The following is a 25,984-nucleotide window of genomic DNA, read 5'->3' as shown; positions in this document are numbered from 1 at the left end:
GAAAAAGGGCAGCAAGAGAGAAAAATCGCGGATTTTCTCCCCAACCCAGGAGGTTCCTATCTCCAGCTGTTTACACGTAATGCACTCTATACTGCCTCTTCTAAAAACGATCCTTGCTTCCCATGGGCGGTTACGTGATATACATGCCAGGCTCTGTGGGTTTGCAAAAAGTACGAATGCCGAAGTTGGTGGCATTGTTTGAAGGGGTTGTCGTTATGGCTGGCTGTAACCTAAGCAATAAAAAATATAGTTCTTAAGTTTTAGCCTTGGATTGAAAATGCTACAATATTAGTACAGCATATACGAAACAGAGAGCAGAAATATATATATTTTTTGCGGCTGTTGCCACTCACGTTGCAATGGTTCTCTTGCAAAAAAACATGGCGGGTTGTCGATCGCTTTCGACAGCTCGCCACTTCATTCTCCGAATAAGATTTTTAAGAAGCTTGGGAAGCAAAACGCTCTCTAAACAAAGGAAGCAAGTATTTTGCAGAGTGTACGGCCAAGTGAGGCTGATGCAACTGGCACTCTCTGTCGTTTCCGCAATCCGTTTTGTTAGCCACTTCGCCTGCGTAAGCCAGCATGTGCGTGAGCTTTTGTGCGTGTTGCGTTTTCGGTATACTGCACCCGCGCTATGTCAGTACGCAACACATGTCAGTGGTGTTGCGTACTTTAGAGCTCCAGAAGGGTTCATAAATCAGTGCTTGCCGTGATAACTGCAGCGCTGACAAAATTCTCTTCAGTTCGGAACAGTAAACAGTGAGGCGGTATAGTCTACGGTCGGTCCGAGTTCATCAGTTAAAGCGTTGGCTTCTGTTTGTTGACAACAGCAGCCGGGAAAAGGTACACCAAAATTCCTACATTCTCGGTGGTCGTGGTTCATCGCACCGAACCACGGAGCTCATTCAAATAAATAAAATCTAACAAATGCGTATCTGTCACACCGAAATTGAAGCCGAAACCAGTTTATTGAGAACTACATAGGCGCAGTAACACGAATCAGTTAGCTCCCCCTTTTCCCCTCCCCCATATCTCTCTCTCCATTACCACAGAAAGTTATCCACGAGCATAGTACCGAACGCAAAAACAAAACAAAAATACCTGCAACTTTGGAACATTGAAAATACAGGATACAATGAAAATAAAATGCCAAATAAATGTTGGTCTTCAGAACAAAATACAACCGTCAGATTGTATACAAAGGGAGACATAATTAGTAGCGTAAATGAACATTCGCCACCATCCAAGGAGCTGCCATTTGCTGTCGCAAATCCCGTAAAGGTAATATACAACTGGGAACCGAGGAGCAGCCAGTAGAAAGATAGGCTTCAAATGGTTAGTTCAACGAGAAGGAAGGATACATTCAGGGTAATTGTGTCCTTAGGAATCGCTTATACGGAAAAATAAATTATATCTAGGAAATTTACCAGCTTGAATTGAGAGTACTGCAAGAACTAAGACGTGTAGACAACAATGGAAATTGGGTCATCCTTGCTTCGTGCTCACGGACCATCGTGCATATCTGGATTTTTTCATGGAAGAACCCAACCCTGACGTTTGTGGCACTCTATTTGGGTTATATAGACCCTGCCACACTCATTTGATTCAAACCAACGCCATTCAGTTCATGTGCCGATGGGAGGCCTACCCCATTACTCCTTTCACCACTCAGCTACCGTGGCCGCGAGCGTCAGCGCGTTTTGTTGTAGGAGCAGAAGCAACAAAGTCAGCCAATATGGCTGGCGCTGTCAAACGAGTCACGGAAACACACGTTCTCCTTCACACGCTTGGCTAATCTGGGCACTATGTCCAGGAGAGGTTGGATAAACCACTGAAGGAGAGAGACACACGTGATTGTATTTCTGTCTAGGACGATGTTTCGGCTTCTAGGTCATGCAAACGCCCTTAGTTCAATGTTCCTTCGTTGTATCTGGCCGTGTGAGCCTGCTGTACGAGCCCTCCTACGTTTCTGAGCTTGGAGCTGGTCAGCTGCTTTGCGCAGTACGCGTAAGCAAAGTTTCGACTAGGTATTAAGGTAGGTGGTTGAAGGGCACTACGTTATTATGAGTATATTTTGAAAATAAACTGCGGCAGTGTTTGAAATAAACACGAGAATGAAAAGCTTGAGACTGCCTAGAGTTTTCATTGGTATAGGTCTACACGTCCTGTGCATCGAGAAAGAGGCCGAACATGTTCATTTGCTGGATTCCGAAACGAAACTTGGAACGCTTGAGTTGGGAGCTGGCTTTAAAAACAAAGACGCCGGCGGGGAGGCGGGAAGATGAAAAGCAATGCAGGGGAGAGAGCGGTGAAATTGTCCAGGCGGCACAAGAATGTGGGCACGTTCCTCCCCACCGTGAGCATGTTAGACAAGGGCCTACCCATAACGCGCTGGATAATCGCGGCGCATAGCAAAGGGCAATCCTGACAGCCTAAGATTTGTAAAGTCAGTTTCAAGTAATAAGTAAGTGTTTTCTCTGTCCACCTTGTCCTCAGCCGTTTCAGAGGATATAATGCCTATAGAGGAAATGTAATGCGTTAAGACATTAAAGCACCTCTATTCTTGGTAATGGTGGGAGGTCCTTTTTGGCAATGCTGAAGGTGTTGCGGTAGTGGGGATCAAAGCTTCTTGAGTTCACATTCTTTTTTAGCGAGGTCCAGTGGCGACTGCTAAATGTCGGAACTTCGTGAGAAGTTATTTGCAGGTATCTTCCCCACTTCCTTTTGAATAATGTGGTTTTCGTTGACCGACAGAAGGTATAGTCGTCGATCGGTAGGGGAGTCCCAGGAAAAGAGATGGAGTCACTGTACACTGCACCGAATCTGGGCTGGCTACATACTCCACCAGCTACTTAACTGTTCATCAAAATCACAAAACACTACAAGCTAGGAGTTGTAAGGAACCACGCCCCTCGCAAAAAATATTTTACTCACCCGATGAGAGTTACTTGCTTTATCCGGCGCAGTGAGGTTTGTTGTGCAAGTTCCCGCGTGCCTCACGCACCCTGTAGCAGATTGTGCGAAAGTGCTCGGGAAACCCCAAAATACTACAATCGCGCACCCTTCTCGTGACCAGTGGTAAAAGGAGCTGTCCAGCTGTGGTCCTGTCTCATAGCTTCGGCTGGTGGAAAAGGCCGTTGCAGCAGGGGTCTCCAAAAGAATCCTGGACTGGGCACCCCTCCCATTATGATGCTCGAATTATGATTATGATACATTATGATTATGATTATGAATTATGATTATGATACATTATAAAAAATTATGATGCTCGAAATAAAGTTTATCTTCTCTCTGTCTCTCACACACAAACGTAACCAAGCCATAATGTAAACACATGCTGCACCACTAGCAAAAACTGCTTCTACTAAGTAAGCTTGCTTAAGTTATCCCACACTTAACTGGCACTATAAAACCTCTACCCTGAAAACCCATCCAGCAGTATCATGAACGCATGACCCAATAACAGAACTAAGAAAAATAAAAACTACTGAAAACACTACCACCTCTCGTCCAAGCGCTCCTGACAATCAAAAACAATACACCCTTAAAACGATCTTACTCAAAGCAACCGTTACTTTACTAGAATCATGACTGGAAACTTGATATAGCGGCAACGGCCTTCTATAGTAGTACACACCTACCATCGCGCACAAACAGATACGATGTACTGCTTTGCCACTTGAGAGCAAACACATCCGGGTTTGACTTGCCTTGTCTTTTGCTACGGGGAGAAACGAACACTTTACTCTGAGGTATATACTGCCGCGAACCATACATTGGGTTTGTTTATTTGTGTTTTGCTTTTACCACCCGGCTGCGCCGGTCTGTGTTATCTCTGCGCCAAGGGAAGCGCGTGTTCCATTCTTTCTTTCTGTGCCGCATGTGTTATCTGTCGTGATAGGGAGAGCATTCCGATCTAACGTGAACAGCCCAGAATAATCTTCTTGGATCTACTATGTTCTCGATGCGAATCGACGTTTCGAGAACCACGCGCGCCGAAAGATAAAAGCCTGCAGTGCGGACGCCGGAGCATTCGATTCGACGACACTCGCCTGTGCAAGTCACTTTGTTGACCGCTGCTTCGCCGCCTCTGTATTCTTTTGAGTTGTTAGGGGAGCACAAGTTCGCTCCAATAAACGTGTTTCTCATTCAAGACAACTGCATCGTCCTTGTCTTCGCGACATCTGGTGGAGGTGCGGGGTACTAAGCCTTTATGCTCTCTACGACATCTCGAAGCCGCCAAGCCAGTCCAACCAGAGAAAGCCCCCGACTGCAAGGATTGCTACCCGAGTTCGGTCTTCTGCCAGAAGGGCCCAAGAGAAGGAACGCTGCAACCAACACCATGGTGCAAGAAACAACGTTGCCAATCATCCTGCAGCAGCCCCGAGAACCGCCATCGTTCCGGGGAGCCCCCGCTGAAGACCCCGAAGAATGGTTGGAGAAGCTGGAGCGCGTCCGCATCTTCAACAGGTGGGACGACGAAGAAACTTTCCGGCATGTCTTCTTTTACTTAGAAGATGCTGCTCGAACTTGATTCGAGAACCATGAGAGCTCTTTGACCGACTGGACTCAATTCAAGAGGGAGTTCCTTAAGACCTTCACTACCGTGGTGAGAAAAGAGCGAGCTGCGCTTTTGCTTGAAACTCGAACGCAGCACCCAAACGAAGGAGTCGTGATTTTCGTTGAGGAGATGAAGCGACTTTTTCGTCGTGCGGACCCTGAAATGACCGAGGAAAAGAAGCTCAGGTTTCTAATGCGAGGAGTGAAGCAAGAGCTTTTTGGTTGTCTAGTCCGTAACCCTCCGAAGACAGTGGCGGAATTCGCGTCTGAGGCGGCCGCGATAGAGAAGACGCTAGAAATTCGAACGAGGCAGTACGACCGCCCTGTCAACGCGCTGTTCTCGGAGACCATCGGTGCCGCAAATGGAATCTCCGATACATTGCGAGAGACCATCCGAGCAGTGGTCAGGGAGGAGCTTCGGAAGCTTTTTCCAACGACGCCGCAACCTCAAGTGGCTTCCCTGACCGACGTAATCGAGAAGAAGTTCAAAACGCACTGGGAACTTCTACGCCGTCAGAAGCACCCCGCGAACCACAAGCCATGACCTACTCCTCGGCTGTTCGTCAACCCCGCCCTGCTCCAACCCGTCGTTAAGAGGCCGAGCCATACCGCCGTCCAACGCCGCCCGCCCGACGCCCTGTAGACCAATACCAGACGCCAAGGAAGACCGACGTGTGGCGATCGCCCGATAATCGCCCGCTGTGCTACCACTGCGGAGAGGCGGACCACATCTACCGTCGCTGTCCCTACAAGAGGCTCGGTTTGCGAGGGTTCTCCATCGACGCCCCACGCCCCCGATACGGCCAGCGCCCTGCTGAGATCGAAGAATACCTCTCCAACACCAACCGAGGACCAGCCCGTTTCAACCGTTCACCGTCGCCCTACCCGTCTCAGTCACCGAACTGCCGCAGCACTGCTGACTTCTCACGTGGAAGGTCCCCCAGCCCTAGCGGGGGAAACTAAAAGCAGCAACTTCGGGAGGTAAAGTTGCACAACGGCGGAAAAATGAAAACCCTCCAACGACGCAGCGACTCGCTGAAGACCATCATTCACGACATGCCCTCATCCCGACGACCCGACCTTGCCTTAACGAGACTCTTGAACACGACGACAGCTACACGGCGCGACGCGTACCCGACCTGACCGAGACGTCCGTTGAGAAGACGACAACAACGATGCACACTGCCCGACCGTCAACACGTACAAGCAGAGATACGACGCCCCGACGAACCCGGAACTCGAGGAAGACTGCATCTGACGTCAAGGTGTCCATCGACGGCTTTAACGTAGTCGCCCTCGTAGACACGGGAGCGGACTATTCGGTAATGAGCGGACCATTTGCGTCTAAACTGAAGAAAGTTATGACCAGATGGGACGGTCTACACATACGCACAGCAGGAGGCCACCTCGTGACGCCAAGTGGAACGTGCACATCGCGCGTCACCATAGACGGCACAACGTACCCTGCGGCGTTCGTCATTCTGCCTAACTGCTCCCGCGACGTAATTCTTGGAATGGACTTTTTGATGGACAACGGTGCAATAATCGATCCGCAGACCAAGTCAATAACTTTTTCCCCCAATCACTCCATGACGCCAGAACCGAACCCCGAACGACGGGCTGCTGTAAGGATTGCCGATAATCATGTCACCCTGCCACCCCGCGCAAGCTTGATGGTCGCAGTCTACTGTGAAGATGCTGCTCCTGACGTCGACGCTATCGTAGACACTCATCAAAGGGTGCTTCTCGACCGTGGTGTGTCGGTCGCAAGAGGCATTGCGCGCTTCAAGGAACACCAATCCCACATTCTGGTTACTAATTTCACCGAGGAGTACCAGCATTTAAACAAGGGCGCGGCAATTGCATTCCTCGAGGAAGCGCAAGAAGTAAGTGACGTGATCGCGGTCGCCGACTTTGAACGCACACCCGTAGAAACCTTCAAGATCCCGCAGCCCTTCTTCGTGAATCCGGCGCTACCGCAAGAACAACGGAACAAATTATTGGCTTTGCTGCGTCGCTAAAGCGAATGTTTTTCGTCGAGCGCAAAACTACGTCAGACCCCTCTAGCGAAGCACCGAATAATAACCGAAGATGGAGCCCGACCTACCCGACAGTCACCGTACGGCGTCTCTTCACACGAACGGGAAGCCATCCGGACTCAAGTCGACGACATGCTCAGCGACGACATTATACAGCCATCGAAAAGCCCCTGGGCTGCGCCCGTCGTACTCGTAAAGAAAAAAGACGGCACATTAAGGTTTTGTGTTGACTACCGGCGACTGAACAAAATCACGAAAAAGGACGTGTATTATTATATGGCTATTATATGGGCGATTTCAAAATTTCGCCCATACGTGTATGGAAAGCCATTCAAGGTTGTAACAGACCACCATGCGCTGTGTTGGCTCGCCAATTTGAAGGACCGTCTTGGGCGGTGGAGCTTACGCCTGCAGTAGTTCGACGTTACAGTCGTTTATAAATCCGGCAGGAAACACTCCGACGCCGACTGCCTGTCCCGCGCCCCCGTCGACCCACCACCACAAGACGCTGATGAAGACAGCGCGTTCTTCGGGATCGTGACAGAGAGCGACCTAGCCGCCCAGCAGCGTGCCGACCCCGACTTACGCGTCATAATCGAGTACCTCGAGGGATGCAACGTTGCCATTCCTAGGACCTTCAAACGCAGCTTACCAGCATTCAGCCTCAGAAACTCCGTCCTCGTGAAGAAGAATTTCAGCCCCGGAACAAGAGTGAATTACCTTCTCGTCATCCCCGCGGACCTCCGTGACGAAATTTTGGAAGCCTGCCACGACGACCCGTCTTCCGGACATCTCGGCACAGCCCGCACTATTGGAAAAATCAAGGCGAGGTACTACTGGCCCGGCCTTACCTCTGACGTCACCCACTACGTCCGGAGCTGCCGTGACTGCCAGCGACGAAAAACGCTGCCGACAAGACCCGCCGGAATTCTGCAACCGATCGCCGTCCCTTCGAGACCATTTCAACAGATTGGAATAGAACTTTTAGGCCCGTTCCCTACGTCACGATCACAGATCAAGTGGATTGTCGTAGCGACAGACTACATGACGCGCTACGCAGAGACTGCCGCTCTTCCGAGGGGGACTGCACAAGAAGTGGCAAAGTTTTTTATAAGCCAAGTTGTGCTGCGACATGGAGCCCCGGAAGTCCTAATCACCGACCGCGGAACGGCATTTACTGCGGAGCTGATGCAAGGAGTATTACGCTACAGCAACACGGATCACCGAAGAACGACGGCGTACCACCCCAAAACGAACAGACTAACAGAACGTCTGAACGTCTGAAGACAATCGCAGATATGCTGTCAATGTACGTTGACGTTGAACATAAGTCTTGGGACGAAGTGCTCCCGTATGTCACGTTTGCGTACAACACGGCTATCCAGGAGACGACGCAGCTGACGCCGTTCGAGCTTGTCTACGGTAGAAGGCCGACTACGATGCTCGACGCCATGCTTCCGCATGTAGAAGACGACGACCTCAACGCCGACGTCCACGGATATCTTCAACGTGCGGAGGAGGCCCGCCAGCTCGCCCGAGTTCGTATAACGGACCAGCAGCTGGTGGATGCGGGCCGCTACAACCTCCGACGCCGAGACGCCGAGTACCAACCAGGGGATCGTATGTGGGTTTGGACTCCCATCCGACGACGCGGACTCAGTGAGAAGCTCCTGCGACGGTATTTCGGACCCTACCAGATTCTACGACGTGTCGACCAACTTACCTACGAGGTGATCCCCGATGGTGATTCAGGAACATCACGACGACGCACGCGGCCCGAAGTCGTCCACGTGGTTCGCTTAAAACCTTTCTACGGTCGATAATGAATTTTATTTTCATTTTCGGACTGTCGCTTATGTCAGCATCGGGTCGATGCACTCTTAGAGGGGGGGTAATGCCGCGAACCATACATTGAGTTTGTTTATTTGTGTTTTGCTTTTACCGCCCGGCTGCGCCGGTCTGTGTTATCTCTGCGCCAAGGGAAGCGCGTGTTCCATTCTTCCTTTCTGTGCCGCATGTGTTATCTGTCGTGATAGGGAGAGCATTCCGATCTAACGTGAACAGCCCAGAATAATCTTCTTGGATCTACTATGTTCTCGATGCGAATCGACGTTTCGAGAACCACGCGCGCCGAAAGATAAAAGCCTGCAGTGCGGACGCCGGAGCATTCGATTCGACGACACTCGCCTGTGCAAGTCACTTTGTTGACCGCTGCTTCGCCGCCTCTGTATTCTTTTGAGTTGTTAGGGGAGCACAAGTTCGCTCCAATAAACGTGTTTCTCATTCAAGACAACTGCATCGTCCTTGTCTTCGCGACAATACTGCGTCATCGCGGCGCCTGAGTACCTACATTCGCCCTCCTTTTGACATACGAAAAAGCTGCGTCGTAAAGCCGGCGCTTTGGTCTTTTTGTAAATCACGGGTGTCACTTAATTTAACTGCACTACTGTCATCGAACGAACATGCCCGAAATCTGCCTGGTTAGAAGTGACGTTACTTTTTGGGGCTTCATTACCCCTCAGCACAATGTTTTTCTCTGCATCGCAACCTACTTCAGTTCAACTTAAAGTATTACATAGTCCACTTCGCACTTGTATGGCACTAGTTCTGGCCGAGTCTACCCGCAACCGTCTCCTCACGGACAGTGAGCGGTATGCCGCCTAGCATAACACGTGATTGTGCTGCATCAGCCAGTGAGAGGTGCACATTATTTCCCCAATAGGAACTCGAAAAATTCAGGCAGTTGACGTTTACGATTTTGCAATTACTTACACAAAGACGGGACGCTGGAGGGTTACTCAAACATTAAAAAAATAGCAGTGGCTTAGCTCGGCTATGCCAGTATATACGTCGCATGAGCTAACGTTCAGCTAGTTATTCTTAGGTTTCGTGATTGTCTAGGATTAGCTGATCATCATGCTTACTGCTGCTAAAACGATTTCCAATCCAATACAATCCAGTCCATTCCGGTCCAGTCGAGTCCAGTCCAGTCCGGTCCAGTCCAGTCCACTCCAGTCCGGACTAGTTCAGTCCACTGCAGTGCAGTCACTGCCCCTCGCGCCTGCGCAGTACGGCTCTCCAGGAGCCACACGAAACGCCTATCAAGCGGCTCCGTTGTACCTTCAGACTTGGCTGCTGCGCAACGGAGGCGCGCAGTTGGGCACATGGCGGCGCCAGTTCCTCGGCCGCGGCTGTGACGTCACTCCTCTGGAATGTAGCTCTAATCGAATGCGTTTTGTCTGGAGAAAGCGACCGATGTCACGGTGATTTCTAGTTTATCGCCACCAAAATCTTTGGCGAGTTTTTTAGACGCATCCCAAGATTCACCCTATTCAGTGTTGTCGATGCCGAAGAATAACACATTAGAGCGTCATGGCTGGTTGTCCCAGTCATCAATTTTACACTGCATCAAAAAAATTAAGAATGTTTTGGTCATAGTTTTGTGTTTGCTGGGGGTGCGCATCTTATTCAATTCTGGACTCGAGCGCAGGACTCGTTTGCTTAATATTTTTTATTCATTCTTCATGGCAATATAAATCCGCGAGTCCTTGTTAGCGGATTTAAGGAGGACTGTATGGTCTGCCTCAAGACGCATAACGACATTAGCCACTATGTATAATTTGTCTTCGTGGACATTCGTCATAGGTCCCACATTCTCTTCGATGTCGCTGCTCACCAGGAGATTACCACAAAGGTACAAGGCAAAATCACGACAACGCTTAAACAGTCAAAGCAACCAGTGGGCCACGACACTGCCACCAGAAAACATCGTCACTATGGCAACCATGCCACTTGTAATAACTAAATTAGAAATACATCTCTTGTGCTTTTCAATAGTTGGCTGGGTAGACACCACTGATGTCGCACCAGATTGCCAGATGCCGAATTTAAAATCCTCCAGCGGATTCGATTATTCAGAAAACCAGCTGCAGTAACCCACGTACTTGAAAGGGATGACGCTGCATCCTGTGAGGAGAGGTAGTACCACCGGCACCAACCTAGCAGAAGCAGGGTGGCCTAGAAGGGTAAAAACAGAACGCAAATACATCCCTTGAGAGCGCAATGGCGCGGCAGCCGTGCCGTCGGCAGTATGTGTGCCCTGTTCTCAGTCTGGCCACCAGGACTCGAGGGCCCTGTTTTTGTCTGGAAGTTCGTCGGCTAGGGTGATGTTTGTTGTTCTCTTCCCCATACCACTCTTTCTACCAGAGCTGAGAGGGGATGCGCTTTACTGTATGTTTTATATACTGTAAGTACTGGAGTGATGTCAACACTGCTCTTTTAAGCTGCTCTCACGGCCGCCTCACGGCTTCCTCTTTGCCAGCTACGGTACAGTTTCCACGGACCTAACACACTATAATTTCTAAATTTAGAAGGGAACGAAAAGTTGGATTCTTGATGACCCTACCTGAATACAGGGCCGTGAGAACACTGAGTGAGTAGCTATATAAAATACACTTTTGAGTTTTGTATGATATAGTGGTGTATAGCCAGGTACAATTGGGGTGATACCGCTTTAAATATGCGGCTATTTCAAGCGTTTAATCAGCAGAAAAATGCTCTCCGAGTGCAGCACCGGCCACAGCAGTTCTAGCTTCTGACGCATCAGTAAAGAAATATTACGCTTTCTTATACTTATTATGGAGTAATAAAAAGTGTTGCTCAAGTGCTAATTGGGTACCCTTCCTATCTATATTTCTAGATCGACCGATTTGCAGCTAGAGAGTTGATCATCAGTGAACACGGTTGAGCTAAGCAAGGTCGATTTCAAAAGAAAAACATCCAGCATTCTCGATTTACCAATCCTGGACGGTCCGCTGGTAGTCCGAGGACTGTGTTCGGACCGGAAGCCCCTTAGTAATACACGGGAGAATTGAGCGCCCGATCACGTTTCGGGCAGTCTGCGGACGATTCCGGACTGATAATCGAGGAGGTTCATTATGAAGTTATCTTTTATGATGACGCCACACGGGTGTTCAGGCCGTGATGTAACCTTCAGGGCCTAAGTACCACTAATAAAAGTGCGCTTGAATTGCAGAGACCGAAATTCTGTTTCAGCATAAAGGCTCACAACTGGACAAGTCCGGAAAGCCCCTGACACAAACCTTATGCCTAGATTGTGGGTAGAATCAAGCATCTTCAATGATTTATTGGATTCTGATCCGCACACCATGCATAAATAATCCAAGCGAAACTAAACGAGAATTTTGTGCAGATGTAATTCGCACTTCTTGTCAGAGCCCTATTTAAGAAGGGCTAATCATTACCACTTTTATAGCCTTCAAACACTTGAGTTGCAGATGCTTTAGCAGGAGAGTGAAGGTGGGCTTCGCAATCAAACATCAATGCGTGAAATTGTGCTATCTATTGACAGGCAGTTGTTACCCATTTAGGCAGATTCTTGCCGTATAGTTTGGTAGCAATACCTCTTTCCTTCGAGCACAGAACGCCGATCCTATTTGAAGAGTCGAACTTAAATCCGTTCTCATCTGCCGATTTGGAAACCTTATTCACTGATATCCAGATCTGCTGCTCATAAAAAGAGAGTCTGGATGATCTGAACTCAATTTGTATGTCATCAACATACGCAGAAAAAAAAACAATTTTGGTGAAAGTACAGTGCGCAAAGAGTTCATTATTACGATAAAATGTTTGGAGCTGAGCACACCTCCCTGCGGAACACCTCTTTCCTGGGTAAATAGCTGCGAGTGAGTGCTACCTATTCTCACGCAAAATGTCCGATTTCCATAGCATATTTCCTGAATGCCGAAGGCGCAACGGTCTCTTAGTACAAGAAAACGCCATGGGGTATCATATGCCCTTTCCGTGTCAAAGAGAATTGACAAGGAGTACTCCTTGTGGGTCAATACATACATTATTTGGGACTCCGGACGCACAAGCTCGCCAAGTGCGAATTTTTGTTAACGGAAGCCACACTGGAAACGATCTGGTTGCCCGTTTGCCTTCAAATTACGGAATAACCTGCAAATAACAATATTTTCAAATACCAGCACAGACAGCTTCTCAGTACTATAGGTGTATAGCTTCCCGGCACGGGGCACCTTGAGCAATCTTGGTGACGGTGTTGGCGACACCGCGAACCCCGAGAGCCCAACCAAGCATAAGCTGGAACCAACCGTGGTGATGTGTTTTAAGGTGAAGTGCAGAAACCTCACCTCAAACGGTGGCCGTCGGAGCCTAGGTCAAGCTCCGGCGTATAGGCTCCCTGTCTGTTTACCAGGCAGGGAGCTCCGGGACCTCTTCAGCTATCAGGGTGAGGCTGACAAAGAAAGTACCCCCGTCTCCCTGCTTTTATACTATAATATAAGGTTTCCAAATTTGCTAAATCCAAAGATTGGCCCCATAAAAGGGGCCGCACCGAATTATCCTTTCTTCCGTTGCCAACGACGAGTTTCCCAAAGCCGGACAACTATGCTAGGTTTTTGGTAATTGAATCTGTTGATGCGTCGAACCCCCTTGCCACAAAGCCAGTCTTCCTGATCTCCAAATTTCTTGAGGGCATTGTTGGTCAATCTTACAAAGCCAAAAAACTTAGAACAGGAGAAGTTCTTGTAGAAGTGACTGGCAAGCAACAAGCTACAAATGTCTTGACTCAAACTCGCATCGCAGATCTCGACATCAGGGTAACACCCCACCGCAGCCTTAATAGCTCCCAGGGTGTGATCTCTGTGTCAGATCTGATGAATAAAGCTGAAACCGATCTGTTGGAATGCCTTAAGAACCAATGTGTGACAGCAGTGATGCGTATCACTATTCGTCGAGATAACAAGAAAATCCTAACTAAACATCTAATATTGACTTTCGACCATTCCACAGTTCCTGAATCAGTAAATACAGGTTTCATTCATTGCCCCATCAGGCCATACATCCCCAACCCGCGCCGGTGTTCTAAATGCCAGGGGTTTGGGCATGGCACTAACCTCTGCTGTGGTCGACTAACATGTGCCAAGTGTGCACAACACGATCATCCATCTGACAACTGCCCATCGCAAACCCTCATCTGTGCTAACTGCCAGGGACCCCACAGGGTCTACTGTAGAACATGCGAGAAATTAAAACAGGAGAAGGAGATCATCAAGGTGAAATTCACTGAGAACCTTACTTTCCCAGAGGCGCGAAAAAGGCTCGCCTCTTTCCCCCTAGGGAGGTACGCCGACGCAGCTCGCGGGGGGGCGGAGCGGCGTCTGGTGTCCACAGGGACCCAGTTCAGCGAGTCTGACCTGGTCCCGCCCTCGCCCCCGCTGGGTTGCCTCACGCAGCTCAAGCCGGCACCACGTCGCTTGCTGAGGCATCAGCGGTTGTGGTGCAAACCACTTCTGTCGGGACCGGTGCCGCTCCCGTTCCCGCCTCCGCGTCCTCCTGTGCGTTGGAGGGTGCCGAGGGGATAGACACCGTGGGCCCCGCACCGGCTCCCACCGCCACCGCACCGCCCGTGCCACCTCTGGAACCCCGGATGCCCGCGGCAGTGGCGGCTAAAACGAAGGGCCCCCGAAGGGGGGCCAAGTCCAGGGGGCCCGACTCGTCGGGCACCCCTCTGACATCCGACGAGGAGATGGATGTCGCGCCGTTTCTGCCTGCAACGCAGCGCAAGGAGCGGCCTCCGATGTCCAGGCCGACAGAAAGGCCAAAAAAACCCAGAATAACAGCCCCGAAAGACGACACATGAACACACACGCACACACACTCCAGTTATTCTTAAATGTAAATGTAAATGTAAATGTAAATGTAAATGTAAACTGCAAAGGCGATCTGAATAATCTTGACGACGTGTATGAGATTCTGCATGCCAATCAGCCAAGTTTAATATGTGTCCAGGAAGCACATCTGAATTCCAGACGCACAAATTTCTTGAATAGTTACCTGGTATACGAAAAGACAGTAGTGGCTGCACACACTCTTCTGGCGGTGTGGCCATAATCGCCCGCAAATCTTTAGCATGCCATCTTGTCACCTTGAACACCATCTTTGAGGCTGTAGCCATCCGCACAATAATATTTAATAGGTTGATAACGTTATGCTCCATATACATTCCTCCTGATGTTGCACTTACGAGCTTTGACGTCATGGTGCTGGTTGACCAGCTGCCCGAACCATACATCCTTAAATGGGACCTTAATGCTCACAACTGTCTTTAAGGCTCTTCTCGAACGGGTGCCCGAGGTCGCCTGATAGAGGAGTTTCTAACATCCTCTGGAGCATGCCTTTTCAACAAAAAACAGAACAACATACCATAACTTAGGACACAATACATACTCACATCTTGACTTGGCTATTGGCTCTGCAGTTCTCTTTCCATGTCTTGAGTGGGGCGTGGGCACGGACCCATATGGTAGTGACCACTGCCCCACTTCACTAACGTATATAGGTAGAGGTCCAAGCAGTCTATCTTCCCATAACAGGTTTAATGAATCAAAAGCAAACTGGAGCACAATCACAGAAACATCTACATTACACCACACATCCATAAAACACCTACTGGTAGTCGAGGCCGCCCAACTCATCACGGCGCACATCCTCGAAGCTTGCCAAAAGTCCATTCTCCAGGCCTCCAGTGCGTCCCGCAACCCAAGGAGGCCCTGGTAGAACTAGGACTGTAGGCGGGCGCGAGAGGCCGAGAACAAGGCGGGGGGCGTCCTTCGCCGTTACCCCACATCGGATAACCCTATCTCCTTTAAACGGGCAAAGGCCTTTGGAAATCGTGTGCGTCGTGAGGCGAAAAGGGAGAGTTGGCGCGGTTTCCTTGCATCCATTAACTCATACACAGACACTCACAAGGTATGGACAAGATACGTAACCTTAAAGGACAACATACACATAGCCTGCCCCTGGTCAGTACTACAGGGGACACACTAGAAGACCAGGCTAACACACTTGCACAACACTTCCAACACGTTTCCAGCTCTGCACACTAAACAAACATTTTCCTGAAACATAAAACCGCTTGTGAAAAAAAGTCCCTACATGACAATAACAGGTCAAAATCTGGTTACAATTCTCAATTTACACTCTATGAGTTGAGGGTTACCCTGAGCACATGTAAACATTCAGCTCCAGGAACAGATAAGATTACATACACAATGATACAACACCTACACCCAAACACTCTTGAAACACTCCTACACCTATACAATAAAATATGGCTTTCGGGGCAGATTCCACACTCTTGGAGGGAGGCCATAGTAGTGGCGTTCCTGAAAGAAGGGAAGGACCCTTCCTCTCCCGCCAGTTATTGTCCCATCACTCTGACAAGTTGCCTGTGCAAGCTGCTTGAGAAGATGATAAATCGCAGGCTCGTGTACTTCCTTGAGTACAACGGTCTTCTTGAGAGCTGCCAGGCAGGCTTTAGGGTGGGGCGATCTACCAACGATCAACTTGTTGCGTTGGAATCCTTCACAAAAGATTAATTTGTTCATAAGCAGTTCTGCCTTCCGGTATTCTTTGATCTTGAAAAGGCTTACGACCCAGCCTGGCGATATGGTATCCTTAGCGAACTCAGTCCTTTGGTGTGTCAGGTAACATGTTAAATACCATTTCTAGCTATATGTCCACCAGGACATTTCATTTTAAGGTTGGGTCATCCCTGTCCGGGACACATGTGTAGGAAAATGGTGTGCCGCAAGGTGGAGTTCTAACCTGCACATTGTTTATAGTTAAGATGAACTCCCTGCGAAAGGCATTGCCACCAACCATTTCCTGTTCCATCTATGTAGACGATGTGCAAATATCTTTTAAATCCTGTAACCTGCCAATCTGCGAACGTCAAGTAAAGCTCGGTGTTAAGAGACTTGCTGGATGGGCAGACCTTAACGGTTTTAAACTAAACCTTGGCAAAAGTACTTGTGTTCTGTTCTCCCGCAAGCGCGGGCTTAATGCGGACCCTGAGATTACACTTAACCGTGCATCTATTCCTGTTAAAAGGGAGCACAAGTTTTTAGGTGTCATATTTGATGACAAGCTCACGTTCATACCTCACGTCAAAGCACTTAAACATAAATGCCTCAAAACACTTAACATTCTCAAGGTCCTCTCCCACCAATCCTATGGTGCAGACAAAGAACTGTTTCTCCAGGTCTTTACCGCCTTAGCCGGGTCTCGGTTAGACTACGGAAGCGTCGTGTATGGGTCGGCATCAAAAACGACACTAAAGATTCTTGACCCAGTACTCCACTTGGGCCTCCGCCTTGCGTCGGGGGCGTTCCGAACTAGCCCGGCAAAGAGTCTATATGTTGAGCGTAATAAGTGGTGCCTTGAGGACCAACGAACGTATATGGACTTACTCTACACTTCTAAAATTTCATCGATGAATAACCATCCTTTTAAAACTGTTTTTAATGATGCATCCACATCACCACTGTTTGTAAATCGCCCGTCCGTTCCTTTGCCATTCTCACTTAGAGTGAGACAGGAAGCTTCGGATTTCACATCTCCTTTTTACACATTTACACATCTTCTTTTACTGATGTTTTACCACCCTGGCAGCTTCAACCTGTGGGTTGTGACTTGTCTTTCGTGAATATTAATAAAACCAGGGTACCACAAACTGCAATTTTGCAGCACTTCTTGTCCCTGCAGTATAGGTATCAATGTGAAAAGTCTTATAGTGACGCATTAAAAACTGCAACCGTAGTGTCTTGCGCTGCTCATGGACCAAACTTTGATGCATACAGAACCATGAGCACATACACCACAATTTACTCGGCTGAAGCATAAGGCATCTTACTCATTGCACAACACATTCTTGAACACAAAATCTCAAAGTCCATCATATATACAGATTCCTTGAGCGTTTTGCGTCCATTGGCATCATACAAGCCATGCAAAAACAGAATTGTCCATATGGTTTTCAACACTATCATGTCTTTATATGCCCAAAAACTTGTTCTGGTGTTGTGCTGGGTTCCAGGCCATGCTGGGATTGCTGGCAATGAGGTTGCGGATCAGAAGGCCGCAGTTGCTGCACTCAGGAACACAGTAGATATAACAATACTACCACACAGTGACCTTAAGCCACAAATTCGACAACACCTTCGTAGGAAATGGCAAGCACAGTGGAATAAACAGACAGATAACAAACTACACGTAATAAAGCCACACTTGGGACGATACACAACTGACTCGCACAACAGACACATTGAAGTTACCTTAGCTAGGTTTCGGATAGGCCACCTACATGTAACACACTCACACTTGCTCTGTAGCTCTCCAAAGCCTGTGTTTAGCAGGTGTGGGGAGGGCCTATCCGTAGTCCACATCCTAATAACATGCAAGGCACTCGACACAACAAGACACAGACACTTCAAGGAAATATACAGACAACACTTTCCGCTACACCCTTCCTTGTTTTTGAGTGACAATGCCATGGTTTCTGTGCAACGTGTTTTTAAATATTTGTCTGATGTTAACTTCTTAAACCTCATTTCCTATCATGCGTAATCACATCTGGCCCTATACACCAGCCATCACCATTATCTTTAATTGATCTTACTATGTCCGGTTTACACGTTTATACCTACCCTCTGTAGTAATCACTTCTCTTCATTAAATAACTTCTTCTATGGCGCTACTTGCCCTCGTTGGCTTGCGCCATTAAAAACCAACCATCATCATTATCATCATCAGGTATATAGCTTGAAGCAACATCTGGGTAATTTTCTTCGTTCACGATTACAACCAAAATGGCCTCTTTTGGCCTGGAGTGGGTTATATCTAGTAATCCGTATACTATTAGAGACGGCCAGTAAGGCAACATGTGTTTGTGGGTGCAAGCTATTGATCATATTGTAGTTATTATTTTTTGGCCCAGGTTCTGCTTCACGAAGACTGTTCAAGCAAGCTTTAAACTCAGCAATATAAAATTGAGAAACAGATGCCACTTTTGGAGAGGATTTTCTATTGAGTTTTAGTTTTTCATCCCTAAGTTTCTATTTCAAAAAACTTGGTTGGGTATGATGCAGCACTTGATACCGGTTCAAAGTATGCTCCCAGTGCATCTGCCTGATTTTCAGAGTGCCACCGGCATTGCGAGTACGGTGGGGGATGTATGCTGCCTTTGTAGTTTGCGTGTCCTGTTTTACACCTTTTTTATCAGTCTAAGAGTTGATGCCCCCTATGAACTACAAGCTGTCAGGTTTTATTACTCACCTACATCTTCTCGATTATGATTCGATGCGTTTGAATACGGAATACTTTTCAGCCATAGGACAATTACGGAAAAGGCGCCATGCTGCGTTCTATTTCTTTTTGGTATTTCGGCAGTACATTTTTTACCAAGGAATGGGGTTTCTTTTTGGTTTACCATACTTTTGTGGGATTAAGTCACAGGCGGCATCTATTATGCACTCTTTGATAAAGGAAAGTACACTCTAGATGGCCAGCGAATCTAGATAGTCACGTGGAAGACACGGGAGCTCCAGAATTTTGTTCGAGTCACCAGAGCGCAACCTCGATTGTGGTACACTGCCTGTTTTAGAATGATTGGAAAGTGGTAACTTCCATAGGAGTATTACAGACATGGGAGTCTAATAGCGAAAAGAGAGTATTGGTGCAGACAGCCAAGTCCACTGCCGAGGATGTTTTGTGCGTGGGTGTATAGTATTTGCGTTCCTGTTTGTTCAGTATGCAAGTTCTATTGGAAACTAGTAAGTAATATATATTTCACACCCTTGCCTTTTCACTTTTCCAGCCCCAGAGAGGATTTTTCGATTATGAGCGGCCCTTAGTGCTGTACATTAAATTTTGAAGCTAGGTTTTCTTAAGTCGTTTGTCATGGGGAATGTAAACGGAGCCCATTGTTATAGGTTTCTGCAACCATATAACTCTTACTGCTGAAGCCATTAGTCCCGTCTTAGAGTTTATCTTCGAGCATATCCACATTACCTGATGGTTCCTTCGTGTTTCACCCGTCCTTTCTTTATATGATGCATCGCAATAGAAACTCGGGGTATTTACTGCTTAAGTGGGTGTCGTGGAGACGCAGTGCCGGGTACCTATTTCCAAGGCCGTTCCTTGACGTCATCTAGGTTTTTTAGGCGCCCCCTGCTGTTTCACTGTAGTGCACCGCCAAGGCAATTCGATTGTGACATTTGTTGCTAGGACCAGGCTGAGCATGTTAGCCGCCAAAGCCTTTTCCAAAAGGAGGCATGTTAAAGAGCTCTTTTTTGAACCGTTCTCGTGAGCTGGTAGCCTGCAACAATATATGGCTATCTTTCGACGTGCTTGACCCCAAACGTGCCTCACTTGTGCCCATAGCCTCCTCAGAAGACACTATTTGCTAGTGGTTGGAGACCTGAGGACTCGGGAGACATCTGGTTCTCTTGTGAGGTGACAACCGAGTCGGGGACATCAGTCGGTTGTGCACTGCACAAGGCTGCGGCTGACACGGTGGCGGTTTTTGACCATCGTTTCTTTTGAGGTGCGGCAAATGGCGCTGTTTGCACATCGGGGCTGAAGAAGCCTCCTTAGGCCCGTTCAACGAGGCCCCTAATTAGGCGATTGCCGCACATGGCGCCTCCCCCTGATGCGCCGCGTCGGGTATGCTATCGTGTGGGTGATATCCTGATGCCACTGGGCTTCTGTGTAAGGTGTGTTTTTGTTTACCTTCAGTGCACCGCTTTCTTTCTAACAGCGGAGCTGTTGTTAATGGCCGTAATATATGCGGTGTGTGGCTTCATCAGAAAATTTGGGCTGATAGTTACTCCACAAGTTTGGCCGCGCACGTGAGCAGGCGCCCCACGAGAAGGGCATGACGTCGTCCAGCCTTGTGCGTGGTGCTAGCAAAAACTACCGTGGAAACACTTCTTGTGCGTCTGCTCCTCAAGGGAGGAGTACAAGACAGCTCGCGCTGCAGACACCCAGTTCACGCAGCCAGTTGGTACCGGTTCTAGCGAGTGCTGACGCGTAACACTGCAGAAATGTAAAAGCCTGCGGACAAAATGATCCGGGCCCGCCAGCCATGCACGAAGACGACAACGATATAGATTGATATAGCGATGACTACTACTAGGAGTGAGAACTGACGACCGAACATGTGAAAACAATTTCAAACCTATTGCAATGCGTGATGGTGTGTCCTTCACTTCTTACATAGAAAGAAACCCTCCATCTCCTCTATGGTTCAAACCCTTCGCGAATTAGTGCAAGCTTCGCAATTTTTTTTATTTTTTCTATTGCTGGGTCCGAGTATGCAGCATTGGCATCGCTGCAGTTGATGCAGTGGGGCGGGGAAACACAGCGTTCCGATGCATGGTCGGTATTATGCATCTTGTACACTTCCGCTTACCCCAGCAGCTGTGATATCTGTAACCACATTTCTGACCTGTGGAGCTCCGGCGCATGTGCGGGATATAAGTTCAGACTCTAATTTTTACATAGCTATCTTCTAGACCCTTCGGGAGAATCGCTGTGCCATATGTGAGGACAATCTGCTTGGTTGAATTTTTTTTTTTTCACGACCGATAAATATGCGGTGACCTTAAGTGACATTTATTTCGTGAAAACCTTCAAGAAGCTAATTTTATGAAAGGTCAGAACGTCTTATGATGTCATTTTATGATGTCAGAATGTCTTGCTCACTGATGACACCACGTTCGTTGTTCATGGAGCATTGAGTACTAGCAGTTACAGGAATATCTCCAATATTGTCAACCTTGAGAAATTCGTCGCATTGCTCTATCTCTTTTAATTCAATCAGCAGGGAACCAAAAGATATTCTTGTGCATTGTACTGCGCCCTAATCCGGTCCAACAGGCACTTGGACACAAGAAATTGTGATATCCTTCTCATTGGCATGTTCTCACTTTGAGAGTTCATAGCGTTAAAGTGTGGAAAAACACTCTTCCCTCGTTTTAGATAAAAAACTCTCAAGTGGTTGCCTTGGTGCACCACCTTTTAAAAGAACGATTGGCAGAAAATGGCTTGAAAGGTGCCATCCGACGTGTACATGTTACATGTCATCTGAAGGCCATGCGGGCACAACTCGTCGTACACCTTTGTTGAGCCAAGACGTGGCGGGAGTCGAAAAATGAAGCTCTCCCAACACAAGCAGAGGGTTTATTTTCGTGGCACCCATTGGTGTCCTCGTCGTTCGATTCCGAGAGGAGCCAGCCTCGTGCAGCGAGAGCGAGCTCTGAGCGCGAGCTATCCCTCAGCATCTCCGTCGCATCTAGGTTTATTCTTCGTCCTCTTCATGCATCGGAGAAGCATGGCGATGATAATTTGCCACACATTCCGGGCCGTGAGAAAATGGCTGGGCGCAAATTTCACGGGGTAAAGTCTTTGTACGGGTCTGGTTGTCACAAGCCCATCTTGCAGCTTGATCTTGCAAGAACGGATGATACCATCGGTGCTTTTGTAGACCTCCTGAACTATGGCCAGTTTCCACATTTGGCGCGGTGTTTTTTCTTGGTACACTAACACCACGTCTCCTACTTTGACTTCAGTGGCCGCTTTCTTCGTTGTGAAGTGTGCAGACCGAAGCTGCAACAGGTATTCATCATCCACCTGGCCCAGAAGTGTTCTGTCAAGCGTTCTCGATACCGATACCGCCCCACGGCATCAGTGCGCGAAAAGGTGGTTGTATCGTTTCCCAAGTCACTCTTGGTAGGCACATACGTAAGTCGGCGACCAATGAGGAGATCGGCAGGAGTGAGAGCACATGGCTCCCCTATTTCCGACTCCAAGAAAGTAAGAGGCCTGGAGTTCACAACGGCTTCTACTTCGGTGAGCACGGTAGCCAGTTCTTCAAACCCAAGCTTGGCTCTCCCCAGTACCTTTCTGAGTGCTTGCTTAACCGTCCTAACCAGCCGCTCCCACCAACCGGCCGACCACGTGGCATTAGCTACGATGAACTTCCACCCGATCCCAGCATTGCTTAAATGCTCAGCGACTTCTTGATCGGAGAGGAGTCGGCAGGCTCATTTTACGTCCACCGAGGCTTTCTTGAAAGTTCTGGCGTTGTCTGAGTACACGACCCTGTGTAAACCCCTGCGGGCCACAAATCTCCGAAAGCCGAGCAAGAAGTCCTCTGCTGTGATCGAAGAGACTAACTCCAAGTGGAGCGCTCTTGATGTGGCGCACGCGGAGAGCGATGTAGCACTTGGAATCGCCTCTTGGCGATCGTACGCAGGGAGGCCCAGCGAAGACAACTCCTACAACCTGAAACGCGTTTGTAGACGATAGGCGGTCATTCGAAAGGGGGGCAGTCGGAGCATCTCCGGGCCTGGCGCGGAACCGCTTGCACAGATGGCAGCCGTTGACCACTCGCTTCACCAAGGATCTTGCTCGGCAAATCCAGTATTTCTCTCGTAGTTGTGTCATCGTGTATCTCACGCCGCCGTGTAGAACTTGAGTGTGGGCTCTAGCTGCCAGCAGAGACGAAAATGGGTGATTTGCAGGCAATATGATTGAGTTCTGCATTTTCACTGCTTTCAAATGGGCTAAGCGTACCCCGATCCGAAGGATACCGCCCGCATCTAAGGAAGGGTTCAGCTCGTTTATGCTTGAAGCACCGGTAGCCCCTGCCCCCGAGACATAGTTGATTTCTGTCACGAAATTTCCGGATTGCATGCCCTTGTTCGAAACCTCGACGGTAGTTTTTCATGGTAGCTCCACTTAGTATCGTCCATGTCTGAAGGAGCCGTTGTTCTCGAAGTGCTCTAACGCTGAGCTCTTTGAGGTACCACTGCTCGTCGGATCCAAGATCCCATTGCTTTCGACTTCCCAAAATGATCGAATGATATCGTCGCATTCCTTCAGAGCGCAAACCATCGTGCGCAAAGTACTTGCTGTCGCTGTCAACTCGGTGCTGCTGCCTTGAAACGTCCATGCAAGTTTAGTGTTTATAGCAATCATAGCCTGGTTTTCTTGGGACCTCAACAATTCGCCAGACATTATATTCCACATCTGGTCCGATCCAATGAGGATGGTTATGCCACAGCGAGGGATGACGTCAGGGGGAAGCAGCTCATCAGCAATGTCCTTTCCCGATGTTTTGCAAGCCTGAACGAAGGACGAATCCATCGTCGAGCCCTCGATGTCCTGGCAAAAGTGGGGTATTTCTATGGCGCTGAGGATAACTTCGGTGTCGGAAAATTGGCTTTTCAGTCGAAGCTCGACGATACGACGCCTCGCGGCCGGTTGACTTTTGGCGTTGGCGAACGTGTTCAAAGCAATATTGATGAATCCGACGCATTTCAACTTGAGGTGTTTGCAAAGTTCTTCGGTCACGAATGTCCGCTGGCTGCCACCGTCGAATATGCCTCGGACGCAGCGGCAGGCGTGGTCACTCACTGCCCAGGCTCGGAAAGTTTGGAGGAGAACGCATCCACTTGTATCAACTCCTGACTTCTTTCCTACTGATGCGCAGATCGTCGTGCGTGGGTTCGGACTTCCTTCAGAACGAGAATCCCGTGCGTTGTTCTTTCTTGGGCCACAGACGCTTGATGCATGTCTACCGGCGCACGCATTGCAGGTAATCTTCCGGCGACAGTCACGTGCTCGGTGTCATTTCAGCCTGCAGCGAAAGCATCGCATCTCCTTCGACAAAATTTGCTGCTTCTTTTCCGAAGGTATGTCCGCAGGACAAGACTCCGTAATGTGACCTTCTGACTTGCAGAATGCACACCCCTCACCGGACGTCGCTGAAGTGCTGGAGAGAACACACGACGTGGGCTTAGGGTCTCTAGGCCGGATGCTTTTCTCTGCCTCATATTCAGGCCTGGTGTCTCGTTCTCTCTGACCCCTGAAATCACTCTTTTCAAGGTTCTCCAGCTCGGTTCTGAGGAACTCCAGAAGACGGTCTAGGTCTGTCTGCAAGTCCTCAGGTGCATCCGCTTGCGGTGTAGGTGTTTCAGCAGTGCGCGTGCGGTGGTGCTGGAGCACGATGTCGTGCGGAAGGGCTCGCAACAGGATGTCTGAGAGCATCGACGAAAAAGAGGACCGTTTCACGCCGAGGGTTTCGAGGCCACGGATGTTGACCAAAACCTGGTCGTTGAGCTTGCGAAGGCCACTTGTGAAACTTGAGGACCTGATCGGGTTGATCATTCGGACCCTGGCGAAATACTCTTGCTCGAGTCGCGTGCGATCACCGAAACGCTTCTTCAGCATTGCAATAGCATCCTGGTAGCAAGCCTCCGTCGTAGGTAGCCCTCCGATTGCCGAAGCAGCATCTCCTTTCAGAAAGGAGATGCTACAAACTGAATTTCTCGCAAACTGAAAGGTCGCTATTCTTGTTTATCATTTGGTCGAATTGCTTCATTCCATCGGCACAGGTCCCCATAGAAAGGAGTGATAGTGAGTTTCGGTAAGCTTGGCCCGGTTCTCTCCGAAGTCGTCGCAGCGACTGGGGGGGTGACGTTCACTACGGGTCCTGTCATAGGTGCAGCTGCATGGGAAAGGCGGTTGCTCTTGCTTTTTAGCTCAGTGAGGACGCGTGTCGCGTTATCTTGATACTCGATCACGCCCGCATATTCGGCCTCAAATACCCCCTTATCCGGAATGTGAGCTTCGAGATCTTCGTTGATCTTATTTAGCTCGTCGTTATTCGCCTTGAGCCTCTCGTAAAGCGACGCTACCTGGTCGGCCGTAGCACAAGGATCGCCCATGACGGCACTTGCCTCGTCGATGAGCCATGTGTTCTGCGCCCGCCTCGATGTCCTCTTGAATTTGAGCTTCTCCATGGTGGCTCCGCTGTCTCGATGCTCTCGGCAGGTCCCGCTGTGGGTCCCGGGTCCTCGGCACGAAAATGTTGAGCCAAGGCGTGGCGGGAGTCGAAAAATGAAGCTCTCCAAACAGAAGCAGAGGGTTTATTTTCGTGGCACCCAGTGGTGTCCTCGTCGTTCGATTCCGCGAGGAGCCAGCCTCGTGCCGCGAGAGCGAGCTCTGAGCGCGAGCTATCCCTCAGCATCTCCGTCGCATCTAGGTTTATTCTTCATCCTCTTCATGCATCGGAGAAGTATGGCGATGATAATTTGCTACACCTTGATAACTGAAAGTTCATTCTTCGGGGGACTGTGAGGCTTGGCTTGGCGGAGCCACGTTTCTCGCTTTGCTCAACGCCTACTTGGGTTTTCATTGAATTCCTCAAGATGAGGCAACTTCAAAAATGTGCATGATTGATGGGACCTTCGGGAGCTACCGTTTTAAGTGCGAATGCACTTCTTAAGCGAGCCTGAATCGTCCGCCGCCGTAGTCCGCATAGCAACAGCTGCGGGTGCGTGCGCTCCTCGTCTTCCCTAGCAACGGGGGGAGATGGGCGCGCGCTGCCTGGCCGCGTCCCCATGGCTCATTCTTTTTGTTGTTCCTGCTGACATGGCACATACCCACGTGGGGGATTGGCCAGGAATCGGGCGTGAGAAGGGCTAATGCACCCG

The 25,984-nt window shown here is 49.1% G+C and overlaps 1 long non-coding RNA gene across 1 annotated transcript in view; it reads right to left on the bottom strand.

Annotated features, from left to right (window-relative positions):
- LOC144141441 (uncharacterized) overlaps window positions 1–25,984 on the bottom strand; it is a 74,402-nt gene that overhangs the window by 22,156 nt on the left and 26,262 nt on the right. The window lies entirely within an intron of this gene.

Source organism: Haemaphysalis longicornis, unplaced genomic scaffold (assembly GCF_048455015.1).
Source record: "Haemaphysalis longicornis isolate Haplotype H1 unplaced genomic scaffold, Haemaphysalis longicornis Haplotype H1 scaffold_6, whole genome shotgun sequence".
NCBI lineage: Eukaryota > Metazoa > Arthropoda > Arachnida > Ixodida > Ixodidae > Haemaphysalis > Haemaphysalis longicornis.
The sequence above is the reverse complement of the archived record's forward strand: the minus strand, read 5'-3'. Positions and strand labels throughout refer to the sequence as shown.